The 26,539-nt window shown below is 34.4% G+C and overlaps 1 protein-coding gene and 1 pseudogene across 1 annotated transcript in view; both read right to left on the reverse strand.

Annotated features, from left to right (window-relative positions):
- The window catches only part of GALNT13 (polypeptide N-acetylgalactosaminyltransferase 13), an 828,252-nt gene that overhangs the window by 519,581 nt on the left and 282,132 nt on the right, over positions 1 to 26,539 (reverse strand). The window lies entirely within an intron of this gene.
- LOC110196888 (elongin-A pseudogene) lies at positions 2,232 to 3,062 on the reverse strand (annotated as a pseudogene).

Genomic DNA, 26,539 nt, shown 5'->3' on the forward strand with positions numbered 1-26,539 from the left:
AAGGTGTTTAAACTGTATGTTATTATTGGTAAGAAAACAAAATTGGGCTTGTGAAGAGTCAAACACATCTGAAATGATTGAACAACCCCATCCCCTACTAACCCTACCACTCAGAAAAGTAAGTATTTAAATACCTAGTTTAAAGTAATAAAAGGGAACAGCTAGGTGGCACTGTGATAGAGTGCTAAGTCTGGTGTCAGGAAGACATATTTGTGAGTTCAAATCTGGCCTCAGACACTTAACTCGCTGTGTGACCCTGGGCAAATTACTTAATCCTATTTGCCTCATTTTCCTCATCTGTATTTTGGGCTGGAGAAGGCAATGGCAAAATACTCTGGGATCTTTGCCAAAAAAACCCAAGAGGGGTCATGAAAGGTCAGACACAACTAAAACAACTGAACCACAAGTAAAGTATTTAAAAAATAGGAATTAAGAATGTAAAGGAGAACATAGAAGCCAATTAAAAAAAAACTTTCCTAAATTAATTAAGATCACATTCTGAAAGCATATGCTGAATTACAAGAAGTCAGTTAGGCCATACTAACAACCCCCTTTGTCTGGAAACTGCAAATAAGCTCTGGGCATGTACAGTAATACCAGAAAAAATGTTATACCAATTAATTATACCACCATCAAAACTGGCATTGATACTTTGAGACGATATTGATATGTTAATGAACTGACCCTAATGAGGCCTGGATTCAGTTAATCCTTACACCTTAAAAAACCCTATAAGAATAGGACCCCAAAACCCTGACCCTCCAACACTCCTCCACCAGCCAAGAATATCTATTACCTTCAGGTGCCATCCCCAAATTGAATGTAAATTTTAATCTCTGAAACTTTTTTTTCTCTTAAAGACAAGCCTCAATCCCCAATCACTCAGGCTCACAATAACTGGCCAATAACAGGTCCCAGGCCAAGCCCTACTTGGTCATTATTTGGGCCCTGATTGGCTCAGAGTGAATGCAAATAGCAGTTGTTCCTGTTTTGGTCAGAAACTCTGAGGATCATTCCCTTTCAGGCCATTTTTTGCCTCATTTATTATTAAAACTTAATCTCTGAATGGGCATTACCTTAGTTAAATAGACCTGTTAAAGACCTGAGCTTGAAAAGCCCAATGTCTGCCATTGCCTCCTGGGCCATTTCTAATTGTCGTGATCTTTTCTGGCTGCTGGACCTATATGGTTCCAGAGGAGAAAGTGAGGCTGGTGACTTTGCATAGCCCTCCCTCATCTAAATCCAATTCACTTTCATCTCATGGCATCACCTTCTTGCGGTCCTCTTCAAGAACAAAGGACACAAAACATCTAGCCATGAGTCCATGTTGCAGGAGTGCTCCCAATTCTGATCTACAGTTACAAAAATTATTCTATGTGTCCTCATTCCCCTCTCTTTCTTGAGCTGCCTATATCCCTCTCTTATCTCAGTCTCCATGCTGCACTGTCCCAGCTTGGTCTGACTTCCTCTCCAATTATTTCCTGTTCTGTCTCTATATGATCTGCCTCTGTACTTTCTGTGCCTCATTAAAGTGGCTGGCATGCCCTTTACTGGAGCGTATAAAAACAAACAAATGAACAAATGAAAACAAACAAACAAAAACAAAAACAACCAAGCACATTTGCCCTGACATAAAGCAGGATTCCTTTGTGGCCCCCTGCCTTTACACATGGAACCAGGGCATCAGAACTGGGACTAATTTTCACATTTGCATCTCTCAGTGCCATGAATCTACTGGGAGAAAGCAAGGTTTGACAAGAAATATTATTCTACCCAATAGGAGAGTTCTTCCCTCATGACTGTGGCATAATAGGACAGATCTTCATTTCAAACCTGGGGCAGTTTATGCCTCCTTAGGTAGTCTAGTGGGCAAGGAGAAGAAGAAGGAGAAGCAGAAGAAGCAGAAACAGAAGCAGAATCAGAAGCAGCAGCAGTGGAAGAAGAAGAAGAAGAAGAAGAAGAAGAAGAAGAAGAAGAAGAAGAAGAAGAAGAAGAAGAAGAAGAAGAAGAAGAAGAAGAAGAAAGAAGCAGCAGCAGAAGAAGAAGAAGAAGAAGAAGAAGAAGAAGAAGAAGAAGAGAAGAAGAAGAAGAGAAGAAGAAGAAGAAGAAGAAGAAGAAGAAGAAGAAGAAGAAGAAGAAGAAGAAGAAGTTTACATATTTTATTTACAAAATGTGTAAGGGTAAAGCCCTTTAAAATTATTTTTATGTGGTTACAACACTTACAATTTAGTTTAGTGCAAGGACATCATCTTCCATGTGTAAGCACACTCAGAAACAGAATAGATTTACATCTTTGAATTCATTCCACTTCAGGTAAATCCAGCTTCCTCTACTTCATGAAATAAGGAGACTACTTTCTTCTTTGGCTGAAAGGAGGGAATCAGTTCAAGAGAGGGAAGTGGCCTGAATGGTAGGTAAGTGGATGTTCAGTAACGTTGAGGTCACATCAGCGGAGACCTTTTTCAATCTGACAGAACTGGATCACAAATGCTTCTTTTCTGCCATGCTGTCATTCATCTTGGGGATTTTCTGGAATTATTAGAGTTCTTATAACCAGCTTTGGAACCATTTTGCTTAATGTGACTTTCTGCACAATCCCAATTATGGTTTTAACAATTTTTTTTTTCTGGGGCTGGTCATAACTGAGGTATGATTCAAAAGACATGGTGGGCTGTTCATACTCATCATCCACATCTGTCTCCCCAGTCCCTGCAAAGTGGTTTGATAGTTTTCTCTCTGAGTTTGAGGCTTTGGATTTCCCTTCCTGTGTCTTTAAGCTATTAGACTCCCCTTTTCTCTTTTGGCTACGGGGAAAATTCTCCCTCCCATTTTTCTACACCAAAGCTGTCCACACTCAGCTTGGTTTTTTCCAATTTGGATTTCTATGCATCTTTGTGCCTTTTTTTCCCCATATGATTGACAGAAGCTGCCTTCAGTGGAGGTAAAAACTTATTGTTGCTACTGCTGCTGCTCTCTTTGTCCCTTTCTGTGTGGCTGGCTACAAGAAGCATTCCAGCTTTTCTGACAGTCCACCTCCATTTCCTACTCCTTAGGAAAAACATCTTCGGGACATTTTCTAGAGATATTTCTCCCGAGGTCTTGCTACTCAGGTTCAATATTCCTTTCAACCTCCTGAGCAACAGGCACTAACTTCTCCAGTGGTCCATTAAGTCCTTAGCAAAGCAACCTATTGCTCATGTTTCCTCAAGTTATTTACCATTTTCCAACACCTGTTTCTGCAAGAATGTCCACCATGATAGGTAAACCTGAGAATTTCTTCAGATGTTATAGTAGCTTCTTTGGCTCAGGGTTCCCAGCCAGACTCGACTGCAACCTCTGCAGCACTTCCAGGATCAACTCTGCCACAATGGTACTCACTGGCACGGCCTCCTTGCTGAGACTGGGCTCACGGAAACTTCATGGCCAGGGGAAGAGGGAAAGGATGATAGAGAGGGGAGCGCACCTCCCACGCCTCTTCTATAGTGCTGGCCTACATGTCTCTTTCTATCATCTATACAAATATATAGATATAACATATATGTAGAGGGAGCTCTAGAGATGGATATATATATATATATATATATATATATACATATATATATATACATATATACACATCTCTGAGTGTATGTCCATATATGTGTATGTACTAATATGTACATTATATATAAATATATACATATATCTCCTGCGTTTGTGAATTTGGATAAATGTTTTCTAAATTTATTCTTTTTTTATAATTTTTACCATATTGACCTGTATCTCTTTGTGTCTCTCTTTTAATTGGACCTGTAATTTCATCAGTGTAGAAAGCTCTCAGTGAGTTATTTCTTCTATCAGTATAGCTGAGCAACTTATGTTTTGATAGAGAGCTGCCCAGGGCTATGAGAGGTTATCTCCAGGGTCACACAATGAGAATGTATCAAAGACAGGACATGAACCCAGTTCTTTCTGAATTCAATGTCAGTTCTCTATCCACTGCCACCTCTCTGTGTAAGTTGAAATGGAAAATTATACAAAAGATAGTAGAGTGAAGCTCATTATTTGATAAATAAGATTATTTAAATAAGATTATTTTAACATCCTTTATCTTTCAACTGAAATTAATATATTAATAGAAGAACAAGCCTATAATAAATGTAGGTCAGGTGCAGATGGAAAGCCTAGGAACTACAGGAGTAGATCAAATAAAGTCAAGTAGACAAAGGAAGGGGGCAAAAATATTTATCATTCACTTTGAAAATTTCATTTGCTTCGATTTCCTAATAATATTTCACATTTTAAAGTACAGAATGGAAATTAAATTTTACCCATCCCTATTCAGGTTCATAACTGAAATTTTTTACAGAAGGAATCAGAAATTATTCTATGCAAATATTTAAATATTTACATTTATTAAATTGGGGCAATTATTTTCTAAGTTAAGTACACATTTAAGAGTTCACTTAAAAGGTTGAATTTTTTTAAAAAGACTGGAATATACGACAAAAATTTTTACTTCTAAGTAGATATGTAAGTAGTTTTCAAATACTACTACAGTCATTTTTTAAAAAAACACTGGATTTAAGTTAGTTCATTACTAAGTTATTTTAAATGTAACAATATTATGAATTAGAAAACAAAATGTTCAATGCAGTTCAGCAAATATTTATTATTATTTTAATTTTGAGAAATGATAATGTAAAATAAAGTACCTAAGGTAATAAAAATAAAGTCAGAAATTCAATTAAATAATTAAGTTCATCATCATCTCCCTAAAAACTAACTTATTTTGGAAACTTCTAGGTTTGTTAATATCACTACCAGTCTCTGGGATCACTAGACTTGATGAAGCAGGATCATCCTGTCCTACTTTCTCATATCCTCCAAATCCAGGCACCATGTTGTGTCAGTTTTACCTCCAAAATACCTCTCATATCTATATATTTTTGCCTCTGTTAATAGCCATTATACCGCTTCATTATACTAGTTCGGAGTCTCTCCTTCTCACTTGGATTACTGCAATAATCTCTTACCCACTTTCAACAACCTATAAGGTCACCATTCTATTAAATCCTGAACAACATGATTAGGTTATTTTTTTTTTAAGAATGCACAGTTCTTATTGTATTACTCTTGCCAAAAACAAAAACAAAATAAAACAAACAAAATTTTGTCCCAGTACATAATCAATGAAGACTAGTCTTTATCTTGGTAGTAAAGTCCCTCTATATCTGGTACCAAGTATGTTGCTAGTTTTATTTCCTACAGCTTCCCTTCCCTCTTCTCCCCTCATTGTACTGTGATAAGAGTTATGGATTAATGAGTGAACAAGATAACTTTCCTAGGTTAATATATGAAGAAAATAAATATCTAAGAAATCTCACCACTACAACGATTATATTGTTCTACAAAACAGGAAGTCATACAGCTCTGTTTAAGAAGGAAAGAAGGAGCCCAATGAATTAGAAAGGGCTGTCTCAAAAAAGTAGCAGTTACCCCTTTCATAGGAGGATTTCAAGGAAAAGCTAGTTTACTACCTGTCAGGTAGTCTGGTAAGGGAATTATTTTTTAAGTATGGATTAGATGTCCCTTGAGATCCCTTCCAATGCACAAATTCTGTGATTCTGAGACTTGTTTAGAAATATCTTTTATTTTATATTATTTGGGAAATAAATAATTCTATGCTTTGACCCACATTACTCATCTACTATTATGATTTTTTATTTTTAGGCAATTGGGGTTAAGTGACTTGCCCAGGGTCACACAGCTAGTAAATGTCAAGTGTTTGGCCTGAGGCCAGATTTCAACTCAGATCTGCCTGACTTCAGGGCCAGTGCTCTATCCACTGCACCACCTAGCTGCCCCTTCATCTACTATCATTTAAAAATTGATTAGAAATTATCTATAATAAACTAATGAAATGTTAATCTTTTTTATTATTCCTTTAAGAAAAGTAAAACCTTATCCAGTAGCAAATGGAAGTCTAGGATATTAACAAGAGAGCTACGTGTATCTATTAAAGTACAGCTCTAAGTCTTACAATAGAACTTTGAAGAGGGCAAATATCACAGAAAGTAATTATTGGATAACTGTCTCTTGTCAGAATTCTTGTCAGAATTTCTTCCAGGTGAAAGAAAAGGAGACATATTTGTTAGATCCAAGAACCTTTGTTGGGAAGCAAGGTGCCAACCAATCTTGTATAATCTGAACACATAGTACAAAGAAAGAGCAGCAACAATTGCCAAACTAATTTGAAAGGCAGCATGTCATGCATGCAGCCAGTAACAATGTGATTCAGAGCCCTAAACAGTGTGAGGCCCTCCAAAAACATAAAGCTGGAGCCCATACGGACTATCAAGTGGCACAGTATTCTATTGACTTTTGTAGTATCTGGTAGTATCAGGAATACAATACGTTGAAGGCCAGGGAACAATCAACAATCAAGTGTGCCTAGAGGGTATTGGAAAGAGCGGTTGAATGAATAAACAAAACATACACAAAAGGGAAACTTCCCATCTGAAAAGAGAAGTGGGGTTGTTCATAAGATATGGGCCTTTGAAGGCCTGCTTGCACAATGCACAATTGCACAAAAATCAGCAATGTGGCATATGAAAGAAATATCTATCTCTCTATCTATCTGCGGTGTTAAATATATAAATTTATATAAATATATATTAAATATATATATATGGTATTAAAATTAGAAATTAGTATTACGTATTTACATATTCTGTAGAAATAATTACTTTTTACTTCTGTGACTAATAAATAAGTGACTTGCCCAGGGTCACACAGCTTGTAAGTGTTATGTGTCTGAGGCCGCCTTTGAACTCAGGTCCTCCTGAAACCAGGGCCAGTACTCTATCCACTTCACCACCTAGCTGACCTTGTGACTAATAATCTTAAGAAAGTATGAGTTACTAAATATTGCTTTGTTCAATTTTCATGTCTCATTTTTCCAAATCTGCCTAATAGGAATTGCAGTATAATTCCTCGACATACTTCCATCATTTAATAGGTCAAGATTCTCCATAAAAAACAAACAAACAAACAAAACAAAACAAAAATCCTCATGACATTTAATGAAAATGATTAATGGAAAATGCCCAGGAATAGAGGTCAAGACACCTTGATTCTAGGTCTGGTTCTTCTATATGTGACATTTTATTGAAGTCAGCAAACTTTTTCTGTGCTTCGGTTTCCTAATACCTAAAATGAGAATAATGATATCAATCCAGTGTACCTCACATCTTACTAATAGAATCCAAAAAGGGTGTATTTTTCTTATTTAGTTTAGTAACCATGATGAATAAATTCATCAAGTGGCCAGACTGCTGGCCATGAAATTAAAATACACACACACACACACACACACACACACACACACACACACACACACACACACACACACACACACACACTACAACATACATCTGCAATGATGATAGAGCTGACCATAGAGCACAGGTTAGACAGGTTAAGTTATTGCTATTTACTTGATTAGATGTGTCTGACTTTTCATGATCCCATTTAGTATTTTCTTGGCAAAGATACTGGAGTGGTTTGCCATTTCCTTCTCCAGGTTATTTTATGGATGAGGAAACTGAGGCAAACAGGGTTAAGTGACTAGTTTAGGTCACACAGCTACAAAGTATATGAGGCCACATTTGAGCACAGGTCCTCCTGACTCAAGGACCAAAGCTCTATCCACTGTGCTACCTAGCTACCCACAACCACCACATATCTTACAAATGGAATTTTAAAAAGCATATTTTGCTTGTCTGTTTGTTTGTTTGTGTGTGTGTGTGTGTGTGTGTTTGCAACCATGATGAGTGAATTCATGATCAATTGGCCAGATTACTGGCCATGAAATTAAACAAAACAAAAAACAAAACAAAACACAAATTGCCACATACATCTGCAATGATGATAGAGTGGTACACAAGAAGGCAAAACCCATACCCGTTTTCTCTCCTATTAGAAGTGAGTTTTTTGAACTGCTGGTAAAACTGGAAAAAAGTATGGCAGAAACTAGGCACAGACTCAAATCTCACACCATATACCAAAATAAAGTCAAAATGGGTCCATGACTTAGATATAAAGGCTGATACCATAAGTAAACTGGGATAACAAGGAATAGTTTACCTTTCAGATCTATGGAGAACAGAAGAATGCATGACCAAACAGGAGATAGAGAACATTATGAAAAGCAAAATGGATAATTTTGATTACATTAAATTGAAAAGTTTTTGTACAAACAAAGCCAATGCAACTAAGATTAGAAGGAAGGTAGAAAATTGGAAAAGAATTTTTACAACCAGTCTCTCTGATAAAGGCCACATTTCTAAAATATGTAGAGAATTAAAACAAATTTCGAAGAACACAAGCCATTCCCCAATTGATAAATGGTCAAAGGATATGAACAGACAGTTCTCAGATGAAGAAATTAAAGTCATCTATAGTCATATGAAAAAATGCTCTAAATCATTATTGATTAGAGAAATGCAAATCAAAACAACTCTGAGGTACCACATCACACCTATCAGATTGGCCAACATGACAAAACAGGAAAATGATAAATGTTGGAGAAGATGTGGAAAAATTGGAACACTAATACATTGTTGGTGGAGTTGTGAAATAATCCAACCATTTTGGAGAACAATTTGGAACTATGCCCAAAGGGCTACAAAAATGTGCATACCCTTTGATCCAGCAATAGCACTTCTAGGGCTATATCCCAAAGAGATCAAACAAATGGGAAAAGGACCCACATGTACAAAAATATTCATAGCAGCTCTTTTTGTGGTGGCAAAGAATTGGAAATTGAGAGGATGCCCATCAATTGGGGAATGGCTGAGCAAGTTGTGGTATATGAATGTAATGGACTGCTATTGTGCTATAAGAAATGATGAACAGGCTGACTTCAGAAACACCTGGAAAGACTTATATGGTCTAATGCTGAGTGAAGTGAGCAGAACCAAGAAGACTTTGTACACAATAACATCCATGTAATGCAATGACTAAGATTGTTAAACTGAACACTTCTCAGCATTACGAGATCTAAGACATCTCCAGAGGCCTGGGGATGGAAAATGCTGTCCACATCCAAAGAAAGAACTATGGAAGTCGAATCGCTCTCACTTATTTTTACCTTCTGTTGAGTTTTGTTTCATCTTTCTGATGGTTCCTCCTATTGGTTTTAATTTTTACTTACAACTTCACTAATGTGAAAATATGTTTAATGGATATGTAAATGTAAAGCCTATATCAGATTGTGTGCCTTCTGGGGGGGGGGGAAGAAGAGGGAGAAAAATTTTCAACTCAAAAGCATATGGAAGTGATTGTTGATAAATCAAAATAAATTAATTTTAAAAAAATTAAAAAAAGAATTTGCTAAAAAAAAAGAAGTGAGTTTTTTGAAAGAAGAGACTGTTATATACTACTATTTGTATCTCTGGCACTTATTAAAATGCTTTTCTCATGTTGTTGCTCAGTGCATTAGTCATGTCCCACTCTTCTGTGGAGCAACTATCTATGGGGTTTTCTTGGCAAAGATACTTGAGTAGTTTGCCATTTTCTTCTCCAGTTTATCCATTGGATCTGTTTTGTCAAGCAATCAGAGATTAAATGACTTGCCCAGGTCACACAGCTAGGAAGTTTCTAATGCTAGATTTGAACTCAGTTCTTCCTGACTCTAGGCTCAGTGCTTTATCCACTGAGCCATCAGCTGATTCCTGCTTTAATAATAGTAAGTATTTAATAGGTGCTGTTTTTATTCATCCATTCAGATGGTGCTAAGAATCATAGTTTTTAGAGTAGCGAAAAACATAGTTACTTTTGCTAATTTAAATATAACACCCTTGTCCAATGACTAACTACTGAATGCAGAAACTGAGGGGTTTTTTTAATCTTAATATCCTCACTGTAAATGCATCTAGGAGTTGAAATAAAGTTGTGGTTAAATGGAAGGATTGCTCAAATGTTCTCAAGGCTCAGAGTAAAATCAAAGAATTGTGTTAGAGTTGGTTTGGTTGTATGGCTAAAGTCAGTTAAAAACAATTTTATCCAGATATTTTATCATCTAATATGACAATGTTGAACACATTGACTAAAAGACAATGGTAGGCATGGGTGAGGATAGTAGTAAATGGATTAGAATGTTATTCAAGAGGAAAGAATAAGAACTACTAAAGTAGCCTCATGGCAGTAATTCATAAGTAAATTCTTCAAGAAAATTATTATTTGACACCAAATACCATCACCCAAAATGAAATTGATTAAATTTATATTTTAACAGAAAGAAATGACCCATTATTTATATGGAAATCATTTGTGAATTGGCTGCCTCTGTCCAGTACTACTAGCAACTTATGACAGAGAAGAACTAAACTAGAAGAATAAAATTGAGGAACGGGTATGGCATATTAAAATAACTACCACCTCACGGACATAAAGAAATCAATGACACTAAAAATGGAGTTCAGATGCAAGAAAGTGCTTTGATGACAATTTCCTTCCTAAGTTTAATTTATTTTTTAAATCAATTCCCACAGGAACACTTCATCTAAACTTTATTTCAACCTATTTTGTGGAAGTCTTTTAAAAATGCATTATACACTTTTCTTCTTTTTTTTTAATGAAGCATATTGAATACAATGTAATATTTATTGCACTACAGCCAGTTGTTATTGAATCATACTTCTCATTTACTATATTTTTAATATAGTATCCATACTTAGCAGAGGGGGGACCTAAAACTTTTTCATGTTCTCTCCTATGGAAAATATTTTTCCCCTCAATTCTTTAGAGGCTTTTTACATTGAGTTTTGAGTTTATATCTGTTCTCTGCTTGGTGTACTTTTTCATAATCCTGGTTTCCAAATAGGCAGGGCCATTAATGCATAAATGTTTAAAGACTCCTTGGTATAAATACAAATACTTGGCATTACATCTTGGTCTACATGGAAAAACACATAATAAAGTGGGCATTTGGCAACATTCAGTAAATTTAATCATTGTGAATAGCCAAATTCATTAATCCATAAAAAAATTTCATTTTTTGGATTTCTGTTATCTACTTTGGCTAATTATATTGCTCAAATTTACTGGATAATTGCTTAAGCTCCACTTCATTTAATGCTTTATCATGTTACGGCCAAAACCATAATTTAATTTCAATTCAGTCAGTACTGAGATCACTGACTGGATCAACCATTCTGTGACTTGCATTGGTCTTTGACTGTCATCATTTTTTAAATCTAACTCTAAAACAGGTTATGTTTTCTTTTTTATGATCATCTTTCCCAAAGCAAACATTCATTTTTATTTTTAGTTCATCCTTCTGTCGATTGTCATCAAGAATATAATTTTGTAACTGATGTCATTACAATAAACAATATAAATATGTTCTTTATACTTAATATGGTGAAAGAAATATTTTCTTATGAGGATATTCATTTCCAAATATTTGGTGATTTAAAATCTCATTTCCACCAAATTGATTATTCCATTCTCTTAACAGTTTACTTACTGATAAGACCTCTGTGAAGTAACATAACACTATATTTATTGTATAGTACTTTATAATGACAAGTATTTGCATCTCCATCTGAATTGTGTCTTATGTGTGAATATGAGAATTGTGCATGTTTCATTTATGTTTCTTATATAGGTTATCCTGAATGTTTCAATGCTGTTTTAATAGCTAAAAACTAAGATTTTAGAAACTGCCTGTATAAGAATATTTTTTAGATATAAATAGAAAAACAAACAAAAAGCTTCAGATCCTTCCTATGGCACAGCACAGTATAGTATCATCAACTTTATACAGTCTTAGAAATCAAAGGACTACTCTTAGATTAGGTACAACTTGTCATATGTTGTGACCTCATACTTCTTGCATCTTACTAAAAATTAAATCCAGTACCCCATCTTCATGGAGAATATGAGTGTACCACTGTTAGTTAAGACCATTTCTCCCAGGAAATATATTTATATTAGATCAAATAATATTAGCTAATAACTATGCTCTTAGATAAATTCAAATCACTTTTAATCTTTGTGAAAACTATATTTTTATTTATTTAAATATAAGATTGCTTTTTTAGCTATGGCAATATACATTCTCTAAAATTCATTAGGGAATATGCTTTTTTATATAACAGAAAAATAGACTACATTGAACTTTCTCTAAACCTAAAATCACTTTGCTTTAAACCATATGAGAGCAATATTACAACTGATATCTGACTGAATTAAATCAAGAAAATTACCTTCTTGAAAACTTATATTTTGCTTTAATTCAGGTAATTCCTTTAATACTGAAAATGGGTTGCTTTCCTAAGTGTTTTATTTAGAAATCTAAATAGGAAACCATGTAAAGTTACATCAATCACTATAATAGAAACAATCCAAACCATTCTTCCAATAAGTTGGAATCTAGAACAGGGTTGGTGAACCTGCAACTTAGAGGCCACATGTGGCTCTGTAGGTCCTCAAGTGCAGCCCTTTGACTGAATCTAGATTCAGTCTGCATTTCAGGATGTAAAGCACCTCATGTGGCCTTGAGGCAGCAGGTTCCCCACCCCTGATCTAGACTGTCAGTAGTATTGAGTTGCATGAAGTTTAACAAACGTACCCAATGAAATGAGGGCATCATTGCCAAGACAAAGCATGAAACGCTTTCACTGGTGGCAGGCATCCATATGCTTAGCTTGTGATAGATAACAGTTCCAAAATGGGCTTCTGCCTATCTACATTTTAATGATAAAATTTGGGGGCATAATTAAATGTCTATCTAGTGCAAGGCAGCTCTATAATCTAAATGATCTACTTATTTATTCAAATTCTGTACCTTGGACTATTCATTCACTACTTGTCATAAAAATCACTGGTAATTATCTCACATCACAGTGAATATTAAAATTTTTCTCAAAATAGAACAAAAAAGCTTTTTTCCTGAAACTCATACATATATTTTTTCCCTTTCTTATATGAACAGAAATTACAAAAGAAAATTAGCTAAAATATTTTAATTACATTTAAATTATAGACCACAATAGTTGGATGTATCTCATCTCACCAATGTGGGTGTCCATAACCTTATTTTGTGTACTTTTAATTAATATAAAATTACTTGATATGAGTTACTAAAGAAAAGATGACAAATGAGATACATGATACCTAAACCTGCTTTGAAAAGTTATTTCAAATCATTAGCGAAAGAAGTATTAGTGATTATGGTGCCAAAAAAAAGCAGGAAAGGAGCATCAAAGAAACATTTTTAAATATATCAAAATGACTAAATGGATGATCAGAAAAATATAGATAACATCTGAGTTTTATATGGCATTATGACTTGTAAAGCACTTAATATCAATTATTTCATCTGATCTTCATAGCAATCCCTTGAGGAGGTGCTATTATTATCCTTATTTAACAGACAAACAAGTATTGTTAGTACTACCACTTTAAATTGAATCTAGGTTTTAGAAAACAAGTTCTATATAATGGAGATTGAAGATTGCATACGCAATCCTCTGGTATCCTGTTCTTTACGTATATAAATGTTCATATTTGTTAAATACATGAGAGGAAAAAAAGAATACTTCTTGTTTCAGTTATTAAAGTCCTTTAAAATATTGGTTTATTTGTAAAACAATAGTTAGTGTACATTTTATATACTACAAATTATTAGCTAAGGCACCAATAAACAACTAAAATTAAGCTTTCCTATTCTTTGTATGCAACTTCAAATATAGAATTACTCATGAAGTAATTTATTTTTCAATCTTTATCATTGTCATCACATTTTTTTAAATGCCAGTTTCCTTAAGGAAGTGATTAAATCATACCATAACGTTGAATAAGCTTATGTTTGTATATTGTTTTTTGTTACAAAATTCTTCAAATAAATTACCTTACATAATTGAAGCTAGAGGGAATGTTTGAGTTCATTTTGACTAATCCTTTCATCTTAAAATGACACCCATTTCCACAGGAATCAAGCTACTTAACCATTGTCACTGAAAGTGTAAATAACAGATAGTATACTGATCTAACAGTTACTAACAATAGGAACTTGGTGTTCAGTACCTGGATAACAGTCCTCTCAATCACAATTCCTATCCTCATAGTAGCACAATTCAACATATATTTCATGTTCTCATAAAAACCATAATATCTCAGTTTCTCAAACTACTCAACTCATAGGACCTAATCTTCCACTATACTTCAGCTACACACAGGGGTGGTCATACCCTTTATATGAGCTCAAATCACAAATATTCCACTTCCAAGATTAACAAACCTCTTGAAATTCCATTATATGATCATAAGTTCCCATTTTTTTCCATTTCTTTCTATGTTTTATTACTCTAGAACCTATTATTCACCTTTAACATGATTTCTATTCCCTATGGACCTTAGGACTTTCCCAGAGCATCATGTGATTGAGTGTCATATATGGGAAACAGACAAGGCCAATTTGACTAAATCACAGATGAATATGAGAATGGGTGTAAATTCCATTGGGTTTGGAAAAATAAGTTGGGGCCAGGTTCAGTATGACTTTAACAACTAAACAAAGAAGTTAATGTTATATCCTAGAAGCTAAAGACTGTCACTGGAATTGGTTGAATAAGGGAGCCATATCTGTACTTAACGACTGTTACTTTGGAAGCAATGTAAAAGATAGACTAGACAGTAAGAGACATGAGGCATAGAGACTAACAAGCAAGTCACTGCAATAATCTAGGCCTGAGATGATGAAGGCTTGTATCCAGACGGTAACACTATCAGAAGAGAGAGGTGGAGCATTTATGAGAGAAATTACAAAGATAAAACCAATAGGACTTAGCAATAGATTAGATATGATAGGTGATGAGGGAATTGTGGGAATTGGGTGATCCACACTGACTCCATCTTGTCACACATTTCTAGATCTATAAATTTCTGGATCTGGATCATTTTCTATTCAATTATTGTCCTAGTCTAATTTCTGTCCTGTGAGAAAACTTTTTACATTGCTTGAAGCTGGCCCTCAATGGCTGCAAAGCTGCATAACCTCTACCTGGTTGCTTAGAGACTCTTATCTAAGGACTTAGGATATGCTGACCAGAAACCCAGATCTGAAGACTGATGCAAGGAGTTTTCTCATAATCATACATCTCAAACAACCCATATGTCTTATCTGAAAACTGTCTCCATTCTGGTCACTTATTGTTTCCATGTTTCTTTGATTGAATACAGATGATTGGAGTGAGTGAGATCACTTTTTTTCTGATTTCAAGGAATTGCATCTGTTTGCGCTCCCTCTTTCAAATCAGAAAGCCCCTAATCTTCCCTCCAATTAGAAATCAGATTAAATAATTATACATCCTGTTTTGTATTCTATTTGTTGTCATTTAATGCATAAATATGTCTCCCCCTGCATCCAGGGTCCAGTGGCAAACCTGAGGAGGTCTGGTCCCAATTTCTTATGCAATTGAAATGCATTGCTTAATAACTCGATATGCTCAGAAGCATGACCCTTTGTTTCCTGAGTCATTTCATCTTTCACTCACTATAGTGAGAGAGTGAAATGTACAGGATGATACCTAGTTTGTAATCCTGGGAGACTGTAGGGACTGTGGTACCCTTGACAATAAAGGGGAAACTTGAAACTGTTTTCAGAAAATGAGTTTAATTTTATACTGGTTGTTATCTATAAGTCATCCATTTTGGAATGTCCAGTAGGCAGTTAGACTTAATTTGTCTTTTTCTCTCTACTTATACATATAGTCAATGTAGTATTTAGCTAATGGGTAATCATACTAAAGTAAAAAAACAAAAAACAAAAAACAAAAAACCTTAACCCTGCCTAAGATCATAAAAGGAAATATACTACCTACTTCCTAGCTTTGGAAAACAAGTCATTCTTATAAGTGGAGGGAGAAGAGCATGGCATAGTCTATTTTAAATTTAAACAGGCATACTTGTGTAAAATTTGTTCTGGTTAGCTGACTGTGATATTAGAGTTTGTGAACAAACTGTGAAAAATGTTGAGATAGGTGTTTAGAAAGAGTATGAAATATCCCACCAGCAAAAACTCATTTTTATAAAGAAAAAGGACATATCAAGAGAGGTTTCTTGAGTACTAACAACAAATGAATTATGGAACAGTTTCCTATAAAAGCAGTGAAGTCTCAGTCACAAAGTTATTTTAAAATAAATTGTAAAGAAAGCTTGAAATACTTTTATAGTGTAAGAAGACTTCATTTTCAGCCAAGGAGTTTAAATAATTATTTAATTCATTGAAATGTTTTAGTTTTGTATATGTATATGTGTGTGTGTGTGTGTGTATATATATATATATGTATATATATATATATATATATATATATATATATATATATATATTTCCAACTTTATACATGAATAAATTGAAGCTGAGAGAGTTTAAGTAACTTGCCAAGCTATGAAGTGTCTAGTGCAGAATTTGAAATCAGATGTTCCTGACTCCAAGTCTGAGACTCTATCCATTATACAACATAACTGCTGAGAGTTTCCTTACTAGGAGGGTTACTACAATGAAAAAAATTACAGTTCTAGACCTTCCTTAACATCCACCAGCCTCAAAAAAGAAAATATAATATACTTATTCTCATGTATCTTCAACTCAAAATAGAAAATAACTACAATATCTGCCTGTAACAATTTGAATGGTTCCAAAAGTAAAGTATATTTTAATAATACGGTTTTTTTTTTTTTTTGCTTTTTAGGTATATGGTGTAAGTTAGAATATTGAATTGAAAATGACTCCTATATTGAAAATTTTGGCAACTAGAAGAATAGTAGTATCCTTAATAGAATATGAGGACATAAAGAGGAGAAAAGTATTTAGGAGAAAAGATGAGTTCCATTTGTATACATTGATCTTGAGATATCTATGGAAAACCCAGGTGTAGGTATCTAGCAGACCAATGATGATGCCAGATAGCTAGTCTGGAGAGAGATGAAAGCTGGATACTTAGATTTGGGAGTCATCTGCTTAGATATGATAACTGAAATTACAATAGCTAATGAGATTAAGCAGAGAGAAAAAAATAAAGAAAACAAAGTGGATGGGTTTTGGATAAGAATAAATCATCTGTGAAAGGCACGTAGAAATATACTTATGGCAGAACAGTATCATGAAAACCCAGGCAAGGTTCCATGATTTTATTATCATGGGTTCTTCCTATATGACTGAGCAGAATGCAACCCATTCTTACCTTTTAAAAAATAATTTAATTTTAGTTTTCACATTCACTCGTAAGATTTTGAGTTCTAAATTTTTCCCCTCCCTCACCCCAAGATGGCATGCAATCTGATATAGGCTATACATGTACAATCATATTAAACATATGTCCACATTAGTTATGTTGTGATAGAAGAATCAGGATAAAAGGGAAAAACCATGAGAAAGAAAAAAAAGATAAAATAGTAGATTTCAATCTACATTAAGATTCCATAGTTCTTTCTGTGGATGTGGGTAGCATTTTCCATCATGAGTCTTTTGGAATTATCTTTGATCATTGCATTGCTGAGATGACCAAAGTCTATCAAAATTGGTCATCACACAGTGTTGCTATTAGTGTGTATACTATTCTCCTGGTTCTGTTTACTTCACTCATTATCAATTCATGTAAGCCTTTTTCAGATTTTTCTGAAATCTGCCTGCTCATCATTTCTTTTGGAACACTAATATTCTATTACATTCATATGCCACAACTTGTACAGTCATTCCCCAATTGATGGACATTCCTTCAATTTATAATTCTTTGTCCATCTCTGGCTTTTTGTCTTGAACAATTCTTCCCCCATTCTTTAATATATTCTCCCTATAGAACTGAGGTAGTATGCTGGGAATCTTACTTCAAAAGCGTAATACATTTCATGGATGCTGACATAAAATTCACATTTTCTATTTTTAACTCTCATTAAAGAATAGGCCATAGTCATATATATACATGTCTCTGTGTGTATATAATAAATCTATATACACATATATACACACATATATATATGGACACACACACTATATATGTATAGATATAGATATAGATATAGATATAGATATAGATATAGATATAGATATAGATATAGATATAGATATAGATATAGATATAGATATAGATATAGATATAGATATAGATATTCATGAAATCTCATGATATTTCACATATGAAAGTTATTGTTGGTAATATACTGAAAGATACTGATATCCACCATGCATATATCCACTGACTTTTGAGTCACATAATAGTCTTCCCCTTCCTCAGAGCATTGGTGATTTATGTTCATCTTACTCATGATCCATTGAGTTGTCAAAGTGTTCTTCCTAAAGTACAGGTCTGACCACATCTCTGTACTACTGTCAATATTCCAATGGCTCCCTATTACCTCTAAGATCAAATATATAATTGGCTATTTGGCTTTTAAAGTCCTTCATAACCTTTTCCTTCTTTACAGCCTCCTTACATTTTACTCCCATTCATGCATTCTACAATCCAACAACATTGCCCTTCCTGTTGTTCCACTTTATCCTTCAACTCAAAGTATTTTGACTGGCTGCTCCCCATACCTAAAATATTTTTACTTCTAAACTCTACTTTTCTTCCTTCTCTAACTTCCTAAAAGACTCATCTCAAATCTAACCTCCACATCCATATTTCCTCATATTTTCAATTCTTCTAAAGTGTCAAGTTTGTTCATTATAATTACACAAAATTCAATTGTTCTTTTTATTACCATAGTTGGCCTGTTTGCCTAATTGAAGCACCATACTAATGATTTTTGATGAAATTATCATCAACATTTTACTAGATGTTCATATTTTGGGAGAACTGCAATGACTGATCTGCAGTAACATTTGAAAAAGCAGAATTAACTATGCGATTGGAAAAGAAAGTATCCATTCCAATGACAGCACAAAACTAAACACTTTCAAATACTAAATAATAGGTAGAGTGCCCAGCATGGGTCTGTAAAAAGGCAGCATTTAATAAAAATATTAGAAAGTAATGATGACTCTGATAGAAGGTTAATCTATTTAAGGATTATAGGAAATTTGGGGTATATAATACACGTTTTTATGATACACATTTTAAAATTTTATATTGCTCATGGGCTGATTGTTCAATTGTTTCAACTAATGGAGTTTTCCTTTAGATTATGATGAGTCATTAAGTGATCATATTATTAGAACTTACATTTACATATCTACTTATAGAGTACTTTATTCACAAAATACTTTTTAATATAGTCTACTAATATTTCTATTTAACAGATGAAACTAAGACATAAATAGGGTTATGCAACTTTACATACGGTTCTAGAGCTAAATAGATGGCAGAGCCAAACTGAAACCTGGACCTTCTGACAACAAATTCAAGGCCCATTTCCCCTACACTCTGCTGCCTCTCAAACAGCATGAGGGAAATAAAGAAGTACTATGTATTCCATTAGAATATGAACTCATTGTGAGTGGGAATTTAGCTTCCTTAGTGACTAATACATGGCCTGACATTTAGTAAGCATTTAATACATACCTGATCAATTGATTATTGTAATGTTTTTTCCATATATCTGTAAACATGTATGGTTTTAATATTCTGTAATGTGACAAAAATTCTAAAATACACTTATGGTACTACATAAGAGCAAAAAAACATGTGTTACTTAATATTTTCCATGGTTAAGCTCTATTATTCTTCACTACACAAACCTTAATCTTAAATTTTGTTCAAGACTATTATATTTATTAAAATATTATTTAAAAAGCATTTAGTATGGTTCCCATTCCAATTTATCACTTTTAATCTTATCAAAGCTTTAAGTAAATATAATATTATTCTCATTTTAAAGAGAAGGAAATCAACAATAACAGTTTATTGCATCATTTTTGTGTCAATAAATATAGCATATTTTATCCTGACTCCAATTTGAGTGTTAATATAGTTTATTATTATGTAATAGTAAATATAATTTACTATTTAAAATTAATTTAAGTTCTTTTAAATATCAATTGGTTTCATTGTTGGATAATATATATATATGTGTGTGTGTGTGTGTATATGTGTGTGTGTGTGTGTGTGTGTGTCTTCAATACATTCATTTTTCTTTTTCTTTTAAATTTTTGTTACCTGTACTAGTAATTTATTACATTATGGAAATACATGAATAATTGGTGAATTCATCTGTGCGGAAATCTATCAGTGTGGGCATTTCTTCAAACAAATACAAATGGGAACATATCATCTATGACTCAACAAACTTAAGACCTAAGGAGTAGCTCAAGACAAAGAGGCAATGCAATTTCCACAGGGTCAAAGAGCGAAGAAGTGTGAGAGTTGGTATTTGAAACCAGGTGTTCCTAACTCCAAAGCAGGCTTTCTAATCACTGTGTCATGCTGCTATTGCATTACATAGGTTGAATCTCTATAGTTGCAGAGGAATAAAATATGACAATCATTTAATGACCAAGGGCAGAAATCGTGGTAACATATAGTTTATGCTTTTTTATTGAGTATACTTAAAATGAGCTAGAATGTCAAACCATAGGCTCATAAAAATAAATAACGAAATAATTTAGAAAACCAAATGCACAGAGATATTCCGAAGTGCACCAAAAAGGTAACTATAGCTTCCTAAATAGTACAACCACCATCAAAGAATCAGTATGAAATCCATGAATTCCCACCTTTAGTTCAGATGCAATCTGTTTCAGAGTAAAATGATTCAGAGCCTATGTTTCATCACACTCTTCTCCCCCACAGAGTTTATCTGAGTTCCCACTGACATCAAATCAGCTCCACAGGTGCAGAAAAAAGGATAAGAAATTAGCTTTAAAAAATTAAGCACAAATTCATTGTTTGATGAAGAAAAGGTTGTTGGAGAAAAGAAAGTATGTCAAAGCATGCACGAATGTGCGTATTGCACACATACGTATGAGCATAGTTATAAAGCTTTCTTCATATATTTTTGTATGAAAGTTAATTTCTTATACAAAAATATGTTTATGAGTATGCGTATACATGTTTGTGTATGGAGAAAGAGGAAGGGAGAGGAGGGGCAGGAGGGAAGGAGAAATAGAAAGGAGGTAGAGAGCTAGAGAGAAAAAGAGACAAATCAGAAAGAAAAAAATAAAGAGGTACAAGGAAACATGCAGAAACAAATACAGGGAGAAAAATGGAACGAAGGGAGAGTGGGAGAAAAATAGAGAGGTAAAGAGAGACAGAGAGATATAGAGACAGAGACACAAGACAGAGACAGAGACACAGAGACAAAGACAGAGAGCCAGAAATCCCAAGAATCCCTAAGAACTCTGGAATCACAAGGACACACACCTGACTAAGAAGGTCTGACCCCCAATTCACTGAAGATCAGTTTTTCCCTTAACCTCTTTAGCCTCATATGGAATTAATCCAAGAAAATGTCATAATTAAAGGTTAGGTATAGATCATATGTAACACTTCCCCAAATGGAGGTTTCAGTGGTCCTAACTTCCTTAACTTACACTCAGTGTTCCATATCCACGTTGGAAAGCCTTCAGTTCACCCATCTCAGGACATTCATAAGAGGAAAAATCCTCATAAGAGTTCATAAGAAAATACAAAAACATAAAGCTCTCAAATAGCGCATTGGGATTTTCCCGGAAGATAGACATAATATGAGATTCATGAACAAATATTCCCCATTGAACTCAAAGCTATAGCTCCTGAACAACTCACAATACATTATGTACCAACGAGACCTAATGTATTATCAGATACATAGTTCCACTAATAACACGTTGTTGTTGTTAAGTCCTGTGATCAGCCAGTCAGACACACTGAAACTTGACTCTAGCATAGTGATGTCATTGTGATTCTCTTCAATAATGAAGGACAACAACCAACTGACTCTTCATGACCCCATTTCAGGTTTTCTTGGCAAAGATAATGGAGTAGTTTGCAATTTCCTTCTCCAGCTCATTTTAATGATGAGGAAAATGAGGAAAACAGGATTAAGTGACTTGCCTAGGGTCATACACTTGGTGAGTCTCTGAGTTCAGATTTGAACTGACAAAGATAAGTCTTCCTGACTCCAGGCCCAGCATTCTATCTACTGTGCCACGTAGCTGCTCTTTTAATTGATGCTACAACCAAATTATAGCTACAATTAATTCATTCTGCAATTAGTTATTTGAAAGTGAGAGTCAGGGGGCTAAGTCAAGATGGCAGAGTACAGAGTACAGTAAACTCTAACAAATTCCTCAAAAAACAACTTTAAAATAACACCTTAAATCAAATTCTGGAGCAACAGAAACAAACAAACAAACAAAAAAGCTAGAGATGAAAAAAATTCCCAGCCTAAGACAACTCAGAAAGTTAACCGGAAAGATTTGTTCTGAAAAGGAAAATGATAAATAATGGAGAAGATGTGGGAAAACTGGGACACTAGTGCAGTGTTCATGGAGTTGTGAACTGATCCAACCATTTTGGAGAGCAATTTGGAACTATGCCAAAAAGGCAACCAAACTGCACATATCCTTTGATACAGCAATGTCACTATTAGGTCTGTATTTCAAAGAGTTTGTAAAAAAGGGAAAAGGACTTAGATGTACAAAAATATTCATAGCAGCTCTTTTTGTATTGGTAAAGAAATGGAAAATGATGGAATGTCCATCATTTGGGGAATGGCTGAACAAGTTGTGGTATATGAATGTAATCAAACAGTATCATGTTATAAGAAATGATAAGCAGGCAAATTTCAGAAAAACCTGGAAAGACTTGCATGAACTAATGTTGAGCTCAGGCTCCACTGCAGCAATACTAGCAGTCGGCCTTGGAGGCAGCTACAAAAGCAACAGTGGGGTTAGACAACAAGTCAAAACAATGGGCCTTTTGCTGGCTAGGTTCAGTACCCTGTTACATTGCCCAGATGCAATTCTGGGACACAGTTTTAGGGCACAGAGGAGCAACCACAAGGGAGCAGGGGCAATGCTGACAGTTCCTGGGCAGAGAAAAGTGTTAGTGGTTGCTCTCAAAGGATCAGGGAAGCTGTTCCCAATCTGAAGCACAAAGGAGCACTAGTAGGAACAGGAACAATAGATCAAAGTCTCAAGATCAAAAGAAGTGGTAGCACTTGTGGTCCCAGGGAAGCAGGATCCTTTGCCCAAAGTTACAGGAAGTGGAAGAGTGCTTGTGTTCACCTACATGGGAGTAGGTAACCTAGTATCAGTGTTCCTTTCTGCCTTGGAACTGGGCAAGGCAGGTCCAGTTCTGAGAGGTTCACAGGTCCACTGATGAGAGGAGGGCTAGCACTTGGGACAGAATGAGAACAACGTATATTTTGGGATAAAGGCCAGAGTACAGGCCAGCAAAACAGTATCCACACCTCTCCTTAGACCATACTGCCTTAGAAACACCAAAAAAATTACACACCTGTAACTAGCTCTGAAAAGAGAAGCACAAAAAACAGGGCCCCATCACCCTGGAAGCAGAACTCAACTTTAGCAAAACTTTAAAAGTGAAAAATAGACAGGCAGAATGAGCAAATAACAATAATTTTAAAAGAATCTAACCATAAAGAAGATAATGACGTCAAAACAGCAACATGCAAAGCCTCAAAAACTATGAATTGGACACAGGTCCAAAAGAATTCTTAGAAAAGCTCAAAAAGGATTTTCAAAATCAGATAAGAGAGTTGGAGGGAAAAAATTGGAAAGAAATGAGAGTGATGAAAGAAACTTATGAAATGAAAGTCAACATCTTGGCAAAACAGGCACAAAAATCCATTCAACAGTATAACTCTTAAAAAAAAAAAAGCAGAAGTGTCCAAATGCTAAAAGTGGTACAAAATTCACTGAAGCAGAGTACTGCCTAAAAAAGTAGAATTGGCCTAGTGGAAAAAGAAATACAAGAGCTCACTGAAGAAAATAAGCCCTTAAAAATTAAAATTGGGATGTGGAAGTTAATGACTCCATAATGCTTCAAGAAACAATAAAACAGTGTCAAAAGAGTGAAAAAAAGAAGAAAATGTGAAATATCTTATTGGAAAAAAACAACTGAACTGGAAAATAGATTGAGAGATAAATTAAAAATTATTGGACATCCTGAAAGCTATGAACAAAAACAAGCCTGCGTTATTTCAAGAAATTATCAAGGAAAACTGCTTTGATATCTTAGCCCCAGAGAATGAAACAGAAATTAAGAGAATCCATCGATCACATTTCTAAAGGAAAAACCTTGGGAATATTATAATCAAATTCTAGAACTCCCAGGTCAAGGAGAAAATATAGGAAGTCACTAGAAAGAAGGAATTTAAATATCACATAACCAGAGTTAGGCTCACACAAGATTTGGCACCTTTTATATTAAAGGATCAGAGGCCTTGGAAGATGATATTCCAGAAGGAAAAGGAACCAGTGTCACAACCAAGAATAACTTACCCAGCAAGACTGAGTTTAACCATTCAGGGGAAAATTGGTATTTAATGAAATAGAAAACTTTCAAGTATTCCTGATAAGCAGACTAGAGCTGACTAGAAAATTTGACGTTCAAATACAAGACTCAAGACAAGAATAAAAAAAGGTAGACATGGAAGAAATAATGAAGGATTCAATAAGGTGAAAATATTCACATTGCATTATGGGAAGATGATATTTGTAACTTGTAAGAAATTCATAATTATTGGTACAGTTAGGAGTATACATAGACAAGGGCATGGGTGTAAGTGAACTATAGGAATGTTTTTTTTAAATAAAGTTAAGAATAAGAAGGAGGAATGCGCTGGAAGAAAGATGAAGAGAGTAGAAGACTGGTGGAAGACACCCCAACATGAAAAAATGAAAAAGGAGAATTTTGCAGTTGAATGGAAAATGAAGTGTGGCAAGCAAGCTTGGACTTTATTCTCATGTGAATTGGCTCAAAGAGAGAAACAACATACACACTCAGCTGGGTACAGAAATCTATCTTATCCTACATGAAGTAGGAGGGGATAGGAAAACAGAAAAGGAGGGGGATGATAGGAGAGCAGATTAGGGTAGGCAGTGGCCATAAGCCAAATAGACTTTTGAGGAGAGATGTGGTAAAAAGAGAGAGAGAGAGAGAGAGAGAGAGAGAGAGAGAGAGAGAGAGAGAGAGAGAGAGAGAGAGAGAGAGAGAGAGAGAGAAGAATAAGAAAGGGACAAAAGAATAGAGGGAAATACTCAGTTGGTAATCTTAAGTATGAATGTGAATATTACAAACTCATCCACAAAATAGAAGTGGATAGCAGAATGGATTAAAAACCATAATGCAAAAACATGATGGTTGCAGGAAACACATTTGGAACAAAGAGTTTTTTACTCACAGTAAAAAAATAAGGGGCTGGAAAAATCTATTATGTTTCATCTGAGGTTAAAAACAACAACAAAGTATTCAGGATCTCAGACAAAGCAGGAGTAAAAATAGGTGTAATTAAAAGAGATAAGCAGGGAAATGATATTTTGCTAAAAGTTACCATAGACAATTTCAAATGTGTCATAGACAATGACACTCTCTGTGTCTCTGTCTCTGTGTGTGTGTGTGTGGTGTGTGTGTTTGTGTGTGTACACCAAATAGCTTAGCATCCAAATTCTTAAAGGAACAGTTAGATGAGTTACAAAAGGAAACAGTAAAACTATACTAGTAGTGAAGTTAAACGTTCCCCTCTAAAAGCTAGATAAATCTAACCATAAAATAAACAATAAAAAAGGTAAGAAAACGAATAGACTTTTAGAGAAGTTAGATATGATAGATTCCTGGAGAAAATTGAATGGGAATACAAAGTATACTATTTTCTCAGTTGTACAAGGCACCCTTACAAAAATTGACAATACATTGGAACATACAAACCTCTCAAGCGAATACAGAAAAGTGGAAATATTAAATGTATCATTTTTGTTGGCCATGATATAATAAAAATTACATTTAATAAAGGACCATGGAAACAAAGATTACAAATTAATTGGAAACTATCTGACCTAATCCTATACAATGAGTGGGTCAAAGGGTAAATCATAAAAACAATCAATTTCAATAAAGAGAATGACAACACTGAGACAACATACCAAAACTTAGGGGATGCAGTCACAGGAGTATTTAGGGGAAAATTCATCTCTCTAAATGCTACATCAAAAAGTAGAGAAAGATGACATCAATGAACTGAGCATGCAATTAAAAAATAGAAAAAGAACAAATTAAAAATCCCCAAATAAAGACCAAATTTGAAACCTTGAAAAACAAAGGTGATATTAATAAAAATTAAAAGTAAGAAAATCATTGAACCAGTAAAATAGAGAATCAATTAATTTGATTTAAAAAAAAAGAAACCTGTATTACTAGCATCAAAATTGAATAATTTGAATTTGCCACCAATTAAAATGAAAATAAAGAAATCATTAGGAGGTACTTTGTCCAATTATATGCCGATAAATGTAACAATTTAAGTGAAACAGATGAATATTCATAAAAATATAGATTTCCCAGGTTAACAGAGAAGGAAATAGGATACTTAAATATCTCTACCTCAG

This window comes from Phascolarctos cinereus, unplaced genomic scaffold (genome assembly GCF_003287225.1).
Source record: "Phascolarctos cinereus isolate Bilbo 61053 unplaced genomic scaffold, phaCin_HiC Scaffold_726;HRSCAF=1367, whole genome shotgun sequence".
NCBI classification, from domain to species: Eukaryota; Metazoa; Chordata; class Mammalia; order Diprotodontia; family Phascolarctidae; genus Phascolarctos; species Phascolarctos cinereus.